At 35.1% G+C, this 13,384-nt stretch overlaps 1 long non-coding RNA gene across 1 annotated transcript; it reads right to left on the bottom strand.

Moving 5' to 3' along the window:
• Positions 1-10,897: 10,897 nt before the first annotated feature.
• On the bottom strand, positions 10,898-12,143 carry LOC141630709 (uncharacterized). Its single transcript, XR_012537542.1, has 3 exons — positions 11,977-12,143; positions 11,631-11,699; positions 10,898-11,149 (listed from the first exon to the last, which is right to left on the bottom strand). It is a non-coding gene; the product is annotated as an uncharacterized LOC141630709 (long non-coding RNA).
• Positions 12,144-13,384: the final 1,241 nt, after the last annotated feature.

Here is a 13,384-nt window from a genome sequence, read left to right as displayed (position 1 = left end):
GCTTATTCTTTAACAACTTGGGGTAGTTTCCTTTCTAGTGTCTAACACTTCCAAAATGGGAACTTTTATCGGTCTAAATTGATAGGTTTAATAATGTTATTCCCAATAACTTTACTTTTGCCTTTATCTTGTCAATTCCTTTCCAATCTTTACTTCCTGAACCTCGTCCTTTCTTAACGATTAAGAGAATGCTCCCACTCATTTCAATGAATCTTTGTTTAGAGACGCAAAATTTAATTTCATGAAGACTACTCTTCAATTTATTTTGTTTAGTCTTAAAACTTTCATTGAAGTGGTTGCGGTATTTTGGTTAATTTTGATTTCCAACAAATCTAGTTACCAAAATGATGTAACGTTTTAAAGTACTTAACTCAATTAAGCATATGAGAAACAATTCATGATAAGTAGATATGTTAGTCAAGAATCAAAAACCCTTTTGATCATGAATAACTTTCATCTATACTCTTCACAAGAGATCCTTAAAATGGATAATACGAGGTTTTTAGAAGAAAATTCATATTTGTCTTTAGTTACGATGTTTTAATGGAGATTTGAATCGAAAATCGAAATGATATCCTATATGAATTGTGGTAAAGAAATAGAACAATATGATAACGGAATAGTGGAAAACTTAACATTTATCGTTTTATTAATACTTGTAAATAACAAGTAAAGCATTTACATAGTGACCTCCACCCAACTATGATAAATGATTCCAAGATCCAAATTCATATTAACTTGGGCATCGGTAAAATCGAATACAACCCTCATCAATATAACTCGGTGGATTAACTTTTTAATCGATTCTACTTTTAGAACTCTTGTTCGATAAAATTACATTAATATTTATATTTAGCCCGAAACACATCCGGAAACCGTCGAGAATACTTTCGTTGAGTTCAACCCAAATTTCGAATAAATGTGTCCATGATCCAAATCCACATCAACTTGGGCACGGTAGGGCCGATTCATCCCGTATCAACATGAATTCGGTGGATAGACATTTATCACCCACTTCCCCTACGTAACAAGGTTTGTACCCCGGTAGGGCCGAGTGCACTCCCTCATGAAATAGGTTTTCATGGTTTCTACTTTTTGGTAAGGCTAAATCTCAATTGTTTATTTTAGCTAGAGGTCATGTCAATTTATTATCTATCATGTTTTAAGTGAACTAAAGCGGTGAACTATGATAATTGTAATTAACACGGTCGATAAACTCGATTAAAATGCATGTTTAATTATGGCGATTTAGCGATGCATGCAACATATAAATAAAATGCAAAGCATAAAAATAAATCCTAGTATGGCCTTCCTAAAATAGTAAATCTAATAAACTATTACAAATTCCGAAACCAACTACTTTGGTCCCTTGAACTTCGGTCTTGGCACGCATTTCAAGGCAACACTTTCTTTGATGGATCGCCTTCTCGAATGGCACCGTCTTCAACGTTCTCCGGAATAATTAAATTACATAATGAATTACATAATTTCCTATTATACATTTGTAATTAAAATAAAAATAAATCTATTAAATTACAAAACGGTGATACGAGATCACAATAATTACAAACAAATCGGTATTCCCATACATTTCGGGTAATATCAATTAAAACTAAGGCCATACTAAGTAAAATTACATAATTCAAAAATTACATAAAACTAAGATATGACAATCGTAAATAAAATGCAGCATTATAATATGTATGCACATGCTAAATTTTATGCTAAATCGCCTTTTAAGAGCCAATATCGTATATTAATCGGTTTTACGGATTTGCGTGATTTAACCTTTTAAAATCACAATATTTACATAAATACATATTTATGTACAAGTTAATTACCCTAACCATCTTAGGACTCAAAATTAGTCTCCACTAACATTTTGACAATAATTAAACTTGTTTTCTTAATATTGTTCATAAATGGACCTAAAATACAAAATTATGCTATAAACTTCAAATTAAATTATAAAAATTTCAAATAAATTCGAAATTTGAAATTTAAACTCATGAACATTCTGGAAAAATACCATGATACTCATAATGTTCAAAACTTAGGTTAAAAATTTCGAAAATTTATCGTGAAAAACAATGTTGCGGTTTATCGATTTTAACAATTTTGACCATAAAAATATGAGAAAAATTATTTTTATTAACTTTTCACTTTTAGATCTGAAATATATGATAAAATGAAACATGTGACGTTTTTTATTTAGTCATGAAGTATGTTTTAGCATTATTATTAATTATAGTCACTATTTATGTGATTTTTCATCAAAACTTCATAAATTATGCATAAAGACTTCATTATAGCCAAATATTTTACACACATCTTGTAAAATTGCATGTGACAACATACTAAATTTCCATGACCAGATTCGAAATATAACTCATATTAACCTATTTACCCATTTAAATACGATTTTAACTTGAAAAATCCATATTTCGAGCAAAACAACTCATTTTATCATGAAAATTTACAGGTCATCAGTAGATAATATATGTGAAAACATATCCAAACATCATTGAAAAATTAGAAGTTTAGCTATTTTTCGTCCAAAAATGACATTTTTATCATAAAAATCACATTTTAATGCCAATAATCTATAAAATGAACAATAAAATCCATAAATAAACCAAAATGTCCTAAAAATCACTTAGGACCAGAAATTTTTAACATGAAAGGTTATTTTACGTTTATCTTCATAAATCCAAATTAATTAGTTTTGTATGTTAATCATATAACTCGGAAAAACTATAAACCGATTTGCATGCAAACAACCTAAGGCTCATGATACGGCTTGTTAGAATTATTAATCTCATTAATTTACATATTCATATATGAATTAATTTATTTAGTCATAAAATAAATTGATGATCTTATGCATGCAAACTAAAACAAGAGTAGAGAAGAAATCATCACTTCTTACTATGATGTTTCGGTTTAAAGGGCACAAGTAAGATCTCCTTCTTACTTGTTCTTGAGCTTCCTTATAATGGATGAACAAAGGATCCAAAATAGAATCCCTCCCAAAAGCATATACCCAAGGAAACCTCTTAATAACTAATATTATTTTGTACTAGAAATAATAAAAGTCTTACTTAAAAATTGATACAAAAATAATTTGTATTGCTCTTGAATATTTCGGTCAAGAGGAATGATTTGTGAGGTTTTTATTTCACTAAGTTTCTCCAAATTGTAGAGAGAAATCACTATTTTCTTACACTAGAAAAATGTGTTATGAAAGAGTGAATAATAATAGAGAAAAACTTAGCTTTTTCTCATCAAAACCGGTTGGAGGGGAAAGGAGAGACCAATGCATGGTCTTGTGTTCTTCTCAAGACAAGACTAGGCATGCATGGCTAGTCATTAGGCTTTAATCATCATGTTTTCCAATTAAAATAAAAACACAATATATTCCTTAAACTCCCTCCAATTTTCGGCACTTTTAACATAAAATGGATGGTCCATTTTATTTTGTCATTTGTCAATTGTGACATATGTGACATGTTACTTGACATGTGAAATTGTAATGTATTTTTAACATATTAAAAATCAACATACTCATAAAATATGTCATATACAATATCGACTAGTAATTCGTAATCACTTGTACCAAAATGGTTTATCAAATTATAAATTACAACGTCTTGTATTTATAATAAATTATTCATTCAATTCCAATTGTTTCGTAAACAATAATTTAATCTAAGTAACAAGACAATTTGATTACTTAGACCGTATCTAATTTAATCGAATTACCATAAGATACGTTAACTTTACTCACAAAATCATCCGTCAATTTTAAGCAATTTAATTAACTCGTATCGGCATACGATTAATTAAATAATCATTTAAGAGTATTTCCCTATAGGTATGACGTAAGGGGATCAACTGATCACCACCATCGCACGACAGTAATGTTAAACTCTAGTCAGCCAATCATTACCGATATGTGTGGACCAGTTGACTGTAAAAAAATTACATCCCACATGTATTCTTAAAATGAGATTTAAACGTGTGATCATCATGATCGACAGTTGTGATCGCATTATTGTCGGAGGACACTTATTCCAACAAGTTATTCCTCAAAATATAATTTAATAATACGTATTTTTATACAAATGAGCTTTTATATATTACCTTTATAAAAATCATGTTTGAAATAAAATTAATTAAATTGAATAATTAAAAAATATAAAATAAAGTAATCAGACGGTTTAATAAATTTTAAAATGTCAACTTGGGAAATTCGCGGGTGTTACAACGTCACAAGGTTAACTCATAAGGTTTCTGAAAGTCTAGATAAGTGTCTAAGGTCAGTCAACGACGGTCAACGGGTCTCTAAAAGGACGGGTATTACAGTCTTCCTCCCTTAAAAAGAACTTCGCCCCCGAAGTTCAACTCATCCTCCCCAACGGCACAAGGCCAAAAGGAACTAAGGTAACCTACAATTATCCATTCCAACAAGGACAAGTACAACCGTTCGTGAATACCACGCCGATATGAATGTTCACCAACCATCATCATCATCTACCTTAGTACACATCATACAACACAGCTTCATATCAGGTCGTCAAACATACATTATACACAAGAACATCAAATACAACCGTTACTTCCACTTATTTCTATCATTACTCAAGTATAAACCAACACAAATACCCCTTTACTAATCCATCCATCAACTATTTATCAACAACAATTAGTTATCAATCACCATGATGCAGTAACCTTTCAATTACTTATATCACAAATAAATTAGCATTCACTTTAAATTTATCCCACAACGTTTATATTATTCCTTTAAATCCTTTATATTACTCAACAATGTGATAACTCGATTACCTAGCAAAAAGGTTAATCAATTCGGAAATAAAATTTCACCAACACTTGCCAACAATTATTCAACACTCACTAACAATTACTCAAAACAACTCATCTAAATACTATAAGATTGTCATACTTTTTGTCATTTTTCCATGCGACATTACTCTTCCACTCTAAAAAGTAACTTCATCCCCGAAGTTCACCTTTAAGACGGACTACAACTATTACACGAGACATTAACTTTTATTCCATAGTGACATTACGAACAAATTATGCTATGCATTGAGACTCACCACGAACATGGTACTTCATTGACATTACATAGATATGAACTTTGCATACTAAGACCATATGAAAGTGAACGACACAATTATACATTCCGTCATCCCATTATTATACACGACATCGATTAATTTCTTACGCGGCATTACAAAACATGCAACAAGAATTATAACCACCACGCGACATGTTATCCGAGGCAATATAATTTAGCATCCAACAAGTGTGAAAGCACAAAACCATGATTACATCGTATAAACCTTACTTGAAACACGACAATGTCATTACCAACAATAACAAAGGAACATATTATCAAGAAGGTACACAAGCATGAAAACCAAAAAAAATTTTAGAACGAAACAACCGGAATACAGGGGTACTCGATCGAGCTAAGAAGCCACTCGATCGAGTTGACGCTACTCGATCGAGTTCATCAGCTACTCGATCGAGTATGTCGAGTCCAGAGAGCATTTCTAACTAGTATCTACAGCTACTCGATCGAGTGAGAGGCACTCGATCGAGTAGCCACATGTCACATTCCTCCAAATAGATACGTTGCAAAGCCAAAGAAATATAACCAAGTCAGAGTTTCATTTTCGACGCTATCCACTTGCATAACAAGTTTCAAGATCATCCAAAATACGGCCTTATTGCTAAATACAAACCAAGATGTAACCAAGTGCCAACAAAACAAGTACTAACTCGCATGCTCCTCATGCCTCCTCGCCTGTGGTGGCTCCAGTACCTGAGTCTGCTCCCACTCGCCAAGGTGCCAAGCAACCGAAGCGGTAACTCTGAGGGTCCCCCCATATAGTCGGATCCACCCCAAAGGAGTGAAAGACTCCACTGTCATCTCCAACACCTCTCCACCACACCGGTTAGGCCGAAGCGGTCCCTATGCCTTGCACATATTCCATCTCGTGTAGTTTCCGAAGCGTCAAAGTGGCAGATACCCTCTCTGTGAGCTCGCTCACCCATATCTTAGGACTAAAGAACGAACAGTAATTGGGAAACTGATGCTGTGGAGGCACAGGCTGCTCTGGCTAGGTCTCAGACTCTCTCCCTCACCCGTCTCAGACCCCTCCCCACTCTAGGTTGCCGATCCTGAGGTCTAGCCTGATCCCCCTTAGTCGGCTCTTGCATCACCTCCAGAATAGTATCATCAATGAGGTAGTACTGCCGAGTAGGGGCATCCTCATCATCATCGGAGTCCGATGCCACTACCGCCGCTGCCAAAGGCTCAGTCACAAGGAGGTGCTCGGGGTCAGGTATCCTCATCCAACTCATACCCCATACTCTCCAGGCCAACCCACCACCCTCCAAGGTTCTCAGCCATTTCTGGTCGAGGAAATAGTCTTGGTCCAAGGTAGGCACAGATGGAGCCATAGGTGTAAGAACCGAAGAGGCCTCAAAGGTGGTCAACCACTCAGCTAACCGTGTGGCAATGGCACCACAACTCATGTACCGCGTTTCTAAGGTGGCCATCAAAGCTAGGCTAGCACAGACTATAGCCGGGGCACTGTAAGAAACTATGGGGACTCGGGTGGGGTTAAGGTAGTTAACTAGCAACATCACTTCGTGTGAGTTCAACTTACTCACATCCTTTCGATCATAGAGCAGACAAGTCAAGGCACGAATAAAGATCTTCAAAGTGACATGTTGAACGTCATTTATCAACATGTTACTCGAAGTGGGGGCGTTCTTGCCAGTGAAGCATGGCATGTAACTGCTGGCCCTACACTCAGTCGGGATATCCCTAAGGGATCCCTTCTCCGGCCGGGCAAGGCCAAGGTGAGAAGCAAACTGGTCCATAGACAAGAGAAATATGGTGTTCATGAGACAAAACTGTACGCTCTTACGTGCCGCATAATAGGCAAAAGAGCTCACGAACTCCATGGTCAAGAAAGAGTAGGAGTGCTTCCTAACAAGATAAAAACCTCCCAAACCCAAGGTCTCAAAGGTGTGCCTCACATCCGTCTCTACCTTAAGGTCCTCTAAGATTATAGTGTCGATACATCGGGTTGGTTTCATGTGGAGTTTCTGTAACTCAACAAAAGCCTCCTTTTGCTTAAAGTCAGCAAAGACAACGGTAGGATACTCGGGAACCGGTGGAACAGTGGGTCCCTGACTTCCCTCCCCAACTTCGGGCTCAGAAGCCCTTCCCCTCTTACTCTGACGGGTGGCAACTGCAGGTCTCGGCATCTGTTTCAACATATATATAGGCACACAACGGACACTTACTAGAAGAAAAATAAACTTTTCAAAGGACACTCATGAAGGAAGAAACAACAATGTAAACTAGTTTTCACCAAAACAACCAACAATTTTCAAAACATGCTACTCCCACATTTCATAAAAGACGGTCTTATGGTTCTCAAATACGAAAATTGTAACATCAATTAGCAAATTGGGGTGTTAATCCCTTCAAAATAGTTTCACAAAAAGGTAATCATCATAAAGATTTGGGGCGAATTTCAGTTTGGGGCACTTCTAAGACGGAGTTTTAAGACAAATTTTGGGTAAAACTAATCAAAATCAACACCAACTATGATACCCATAACATACATTACTCAATTTTCCCTCTTCCATACTCAAAAGTCAAACAAAAATTCAATTTGTAACCCAAATCCTAGAAATTTCGGTCCATATATGTTCTCATATAGGTTTGATTTTTCTACTTCTAACATCAAAAATCAACAAACTAGAGCAATTATACCAAATTACAACAATTATAAACAAGAATACATGGGTATAAATCGAATTTTTTTCCAGAAAAATCTAACACTTTTATATGGTTCTAATTAATTAAAACAAAGAAAAAGATTAGCATTATTACCTTGAATGATTAACAAATGAATAGAACGAATTATTCAAGAAGGAAACCAAGAGATCAAGCACAACTTCACCAAGGTTTGAGCGAAAAGTATGATGATAGAAAATTAGGGTTTAAAGTATGAATAAATAAGAGAAGAATGAGTTTGAGAAAGTATAAGAATCCCGTGTTAACCCGCCGGGTAATGTAGCACTTACTCGATCGAGTAAGTTGGGTACTTGATCAAGTGGCCTCTACTCGATCGAGTTGGAGCTACTCGATCGAGTTTTCGCTGGCAGTTCCAACATTTTCGATCTAATAACCCCACAACTAGATCGAGTAAGGTCTACTCAGTCGATTAGGCACTCGTACTCGGCCGAGTAAGGTTAGGAACAAGGTCAGAAGTTACGAGTTCGTTTAACGATTCCTGCAAAACAACAACTCGTGTCGATTCCAAAGTATATTTGGAACTCGTTAATGATTATTTCATCCAATTACGATACATTAGTATTAAGTCAAATGTAACACAACTATTTCATCCGAACATTACACATATCATTCCATCCTATATTGAACATTATGCAAGACAATTCAACTATGACATCAATTTATACATATATACAACCAACACCTCATTCTACACTTACTTACGCATATGCAATTTCAGTCACTCGACATGGGATTACAATACACCAAGCATCCATTTGGCAACATAATTACCACTTACTATACAAGTTTGCTCACGGTTTCAAACATGTCACAACAATTCGTCAACCAGATATCAAACACGACTAGGCCATGTCACAAAGGTACGCTACAACATTCATCCAATGCATTCCCCAAACACTACTTACCAAATTATACTAATTAGAACGCATATAAGGACTCACAACTCTTTATCACCATGACATTGTCCAATAATCGCATGCACCTCCTAGAACATTTACCATCTTTATCACATCCACATGCACACTTGTAACTATTCACAACCCTTCACGGTTAATCATTACTATTTGAACACACTTAGACATTATCATAGACTCCATCACAACTATTTCTAATACACATCTATGCACACAATTCCAGACTCGATATCCTCATATTCGGTGGCTGGCTTAAGAATATTGGGGCCATGATTTTGAAATGAGGGCGCCTCCTCACCCAAAATCAAGCATCTGCCGGGGCTCCTAACATACATACATCAAGTTCATTTTATTACACTCACTACGTTCATTGGGCTCATTAGTTATAGGTTCCAAAATCGTCGCTCTGATACCACTTTGTAACACCCCCATCTACCAAGAGCCTTAACCATTTATTACCACTACCATAAACACAAGTGAAACCAAGGGAGACGATGATGATGATAACAACATATCTATACAAAGCAATTCGGCATCAAGACCGCTACCCAACTCATGCTTCCCATCCCGATGGTGTCTCCACCCTCAAAGGCTCCAAAAAGGTGACTCAAGGTGAAAGAGAAATGATATGACGACATCTAGGTTTAGGAGAAAAGGAAAGGAAATGATTGGATTTCACAAAATTACAATTTATAATCCCCCGCTGAACTCACGTTACTCAATCGAGTAAACAACCTACTCGATCAAGTGACTAATTTACTCGATCGAGTAGCCTCCGCTAGATCGAGTAACACGAACTTAAAGGCTCATAACGTCACAAGGTTAACTCGTAAGGTTTTCGAAAGTCTAGATAAGTGTCTAAGGTCAGTCAACGACGGCCAACTGGTCTCTAAAAGGACGGGTATTACACCAAATGCCTATCATCGTCTTTGTACTTTGCTACTTGGTGGTTGTGATATCCACCGCTCTCCAAGGTCAAAATGTTCCAAACAATCAATTCCTTCCCATTTATATCATTAGCCCGGTTCTCCACGGCTTGAACCTCAAACAAAAACTCACACTTAGATGTCCCTTTCTTCTTAGGCTTGTCGGGAATATCGGGATCGATCTTCATTCTGGTTCGCCCGTTGAACAACGAAAGTATGAGCCCTGCAACTCAGGTTGTTTACGATTTTTGGACCCATTTGATGCTTTTACTAAGGCAAACCCGTTATCAAAATCTATTTTATGAGCCCAGTCAAACGCCTCATCCCGACTCGCAAAACATGTTACCGTCTCAAATAGGTGGTTGTAGTTAATACCTTTTACACCAAACACCTCAAATGAATCCTGTTAACACGCAAAATTAATAATGATTAGATGCTAAAATATGTAAAACGACCTAAATTTATGAAAAAAACGAAATAAAGTGACGAAAAAACAATTTAATAGTCCGAACCATGAACGGACAATGAGTATTCACGTCCATCACCAGGTTAGACGTGAATAGAACACGTTCTAACCCATGTGAGACGTGAATAGTACACGTCCGAACCCACAATGGACGACTATATTCAACGTCCATCCAGGGCAGACGTAGAAATTCATCGTCCCTGTCCATGATGGACGTAGACATTCATTGTCCCTCTCCAGGACAGACGTTGAATGTTCACGTCCTTGTCCATGACGGACAATGAACGTACACGTCCTTGTCCATGAGGGACAATGAATGTACACGTCCCTGTTGACGACAAACAAATATTTGCGGTGGCTATTGGACGTGTTGTGTTCGATTCATGCTAAAACTATTCACAAGGTAATTCAATATACTAATTCTATGAAGACTTAACTTGTAATTCAATATATATACTAATTGGATTCATATCAAATTAACATGTAATTCAATAATCATACTAATTCGATTCAAATAAAAATAGATTGTGTAATTACTTACCGATGAATCGTTGTTAGCGTTTGATGTGGATTGTTCGTTGTTTGACATTGAATCGTTGTGAGCAAATCAACTTTTTTTTATGTGTTGTTGTTTGTTTCGGAGAGTTTGGGAGAGAATAGGGGGGAGAGAGAGAGGGCATAGATCGTCTTTTTTTATGAAAACTTTCGATGATTTGTTATAAAAAGTCGACGATGTTTTACATGAAAATTCTCGTTCGAATACAAATCAAGTGTAAAAAAACAAACTAGCTAAATGGATACGATCAAAGCTCTTCTTATTGAGCTAGCTTATCCCTCATTTATGTCTTAAATTACTTAATTAGTAATAATCTAATAATAGTAAAGCTTCAAATCACGTTCGCTTGTTCATTCCAGTGGCATCTTTCACTGCCTCTGCTGCTCCTTCTGCCTTTGCTTGCAAATGTGTCCCAGCCTACACGTACATGACCAACATAATCAATATACTACATAGTAGTGCAAACATGTATAAAAAATGAACTTTTATTATATTCTTTTCCAAGTAATAGATTTTACTTCATAAGTCAAGATTTTAACCTTAAATATTATAAAGAAAATATTATACCTTTTTCCAAGTAATAAAATTTATTTTCGTTTGGGGAACTGTTCGACTAATTAGTCTTATCACCTATTTTTTAATGAATGTCGGGAAATGGGACTAAGTAAAAAGAATGAGTACATTAATGCAAGAAAAGGGAAGAAAACTTTATTTCTATCTAAATTAATAAATCATACTCCTAAGTTTTTTTATCTATTACTTAAGTCAATTAAATTATTGGATATTTTAAAATTTAGTGTCAATTTTTAAAAATAAGAAACATTTACAATAAACTTTTTTTTTTTCCCGAAAAACCAATGATGTATATTTAAATTCATATGTAAGAAAGATAATATACATCTTGGCAAGTCTCCTTGACAGATTGAGCAACATTGCTAGCCTTGTCCATCATTGTGTTGGTCTTCTCCTATAAGAAAAATAGCGTAAACATTAACATTTCTAAAGTTAGAATTTAATGACAAAATTTTATTATAATGTTATTTTCTCTATTTCTATAAATTATTTAACTATTTTATTATTCTTCGTAATACATATTTTAATTAAAATTAAACAAATGATTAGGAAAACATATACTTTGTAAAGAATATTAAATTGAAAATTGAGCTGTCTTTATCGAAGATATCGAGAAAAGGTACTCGTATATTTCAATAAAGGTAATAATATTAAAATTTAAAATGGTGTACCTTGGCTTGGCCCTTGGCCTCGCCAGCTTGGTAGCTCATATCGGTATTGCTGCTCATTTTCAACCTCTATGAAAATTAAGGTGATCTTGGATTAATTTTATGCGTAACTCTTTAATAAGTATAAAACGTTTTGATATTGAGCTTACAAAAGTTATGTAGAGTATTTATAGTTTTAGTGAGCCAACAAGCATTTGACTCGTGTGTAAGCATTTTATGGAATTCGCAAAAATAAAAGGACCAAAATTAGTTAACATATTACTAATTACTTGTGGTTAGTGTTACTTGTAAGATCATTTAAATAAGGAAGCCTCTTTAAGAAATGTTGTCTGAGGTTTATTCTTGGTTTCCCTCAAGTTCGGTCATACAAAGACTTTATTTTTGTAACTTGTCTATTTCAATCTACCACAGTTGCGGATCAGGAACATCTTTTCATGGGAGCCATGAAATAACTATTGAAACATTTATTAGCATAAGATTTAAACATCATTATAAAATTCAAACGCGTATAAACTAATAATGTATATTTAAATGAAAGTAGATTAAAAGCACGTAAAACAAGCGATTATTGCGACCATAAACTAATTATTCCTATACATTCAGTAATACTCGACGATCTTTAGAAAATATAGAATCGTTCATAATAGACTCTAGAGTAAAAAAATTAAAAATCCCCCTTTCAATATAAATTACTATACTATACGCTAGAAATGCATCTCCTATCTTGTTGCGTAACCTTATCTTAAAAAAAAATCATATTAACCTATCGAAAAGGAAATATACATTTGAATTCCTAGTCTCGGTCAAATATTTACAAAGATCTTGAAAAGTTGGCAAACTTTTCAAATATGGATCAGGATCACGTACTTCACAAATAAATATTCTAAATGATATCTCAAATGAATCCACTCATGTGTATTGAAATTTGATGGATAATACTTCTCCGCAAAGAAGCAAATTTGATTAGAATCAAAAGCTTTATATATATCAGTGAATTCCAACAACGATATAAGGGTTAGGAGTTATAATATTTATCAACTGTGATGTGCTTTAAGACTAAAACTGTCGCATCACACTTATTAAGTTTTGACATGGGCCACCTGCACGCCAAGACAATCTGTGGACGTATAGCGGTCCTCAAGCCACATTTAGAGGCGTAGAAATGCTTCGACCGAATCGCCTTAGATCAGTCTGTTTCGTATCGGTGAAGGTTTTAAAACAATGCTAGAGATGTTCGGAGTTGCCACCAAGCAATTATGGGATGCTTGGAAACCGTTCGAAATCCACTTTATACCTCGGCCAAACGAAATAGAAAGCGGTGCTTGACATATGTACTAAAGATAAAGACCCGTCCCCCTTTAGCATCCTATCGCTAGAATAACTCTCATTGCCATGGATAAGGTCGTCCACT

This window comes from Silene latifolia, chromosome 2, assembly GCF_048544455.1.
Source record: "Silene latifolia isolate original U9 population chromosome 2, ASM4854445v1, whole genome shotgun sequence".
Taxonomy (NCBI): Eukaryota; Viridiplantae; Streptophyta; class Magnoliopsida; order Caryophyllales; family Caryophyllaceae; genus Silene; species Silene latifolia.
The sequence above is the reverse complement of the archived record's forward strand: the minus strand, read 5'-3'. Positions and strand labels throughout refer to the sequence as shown.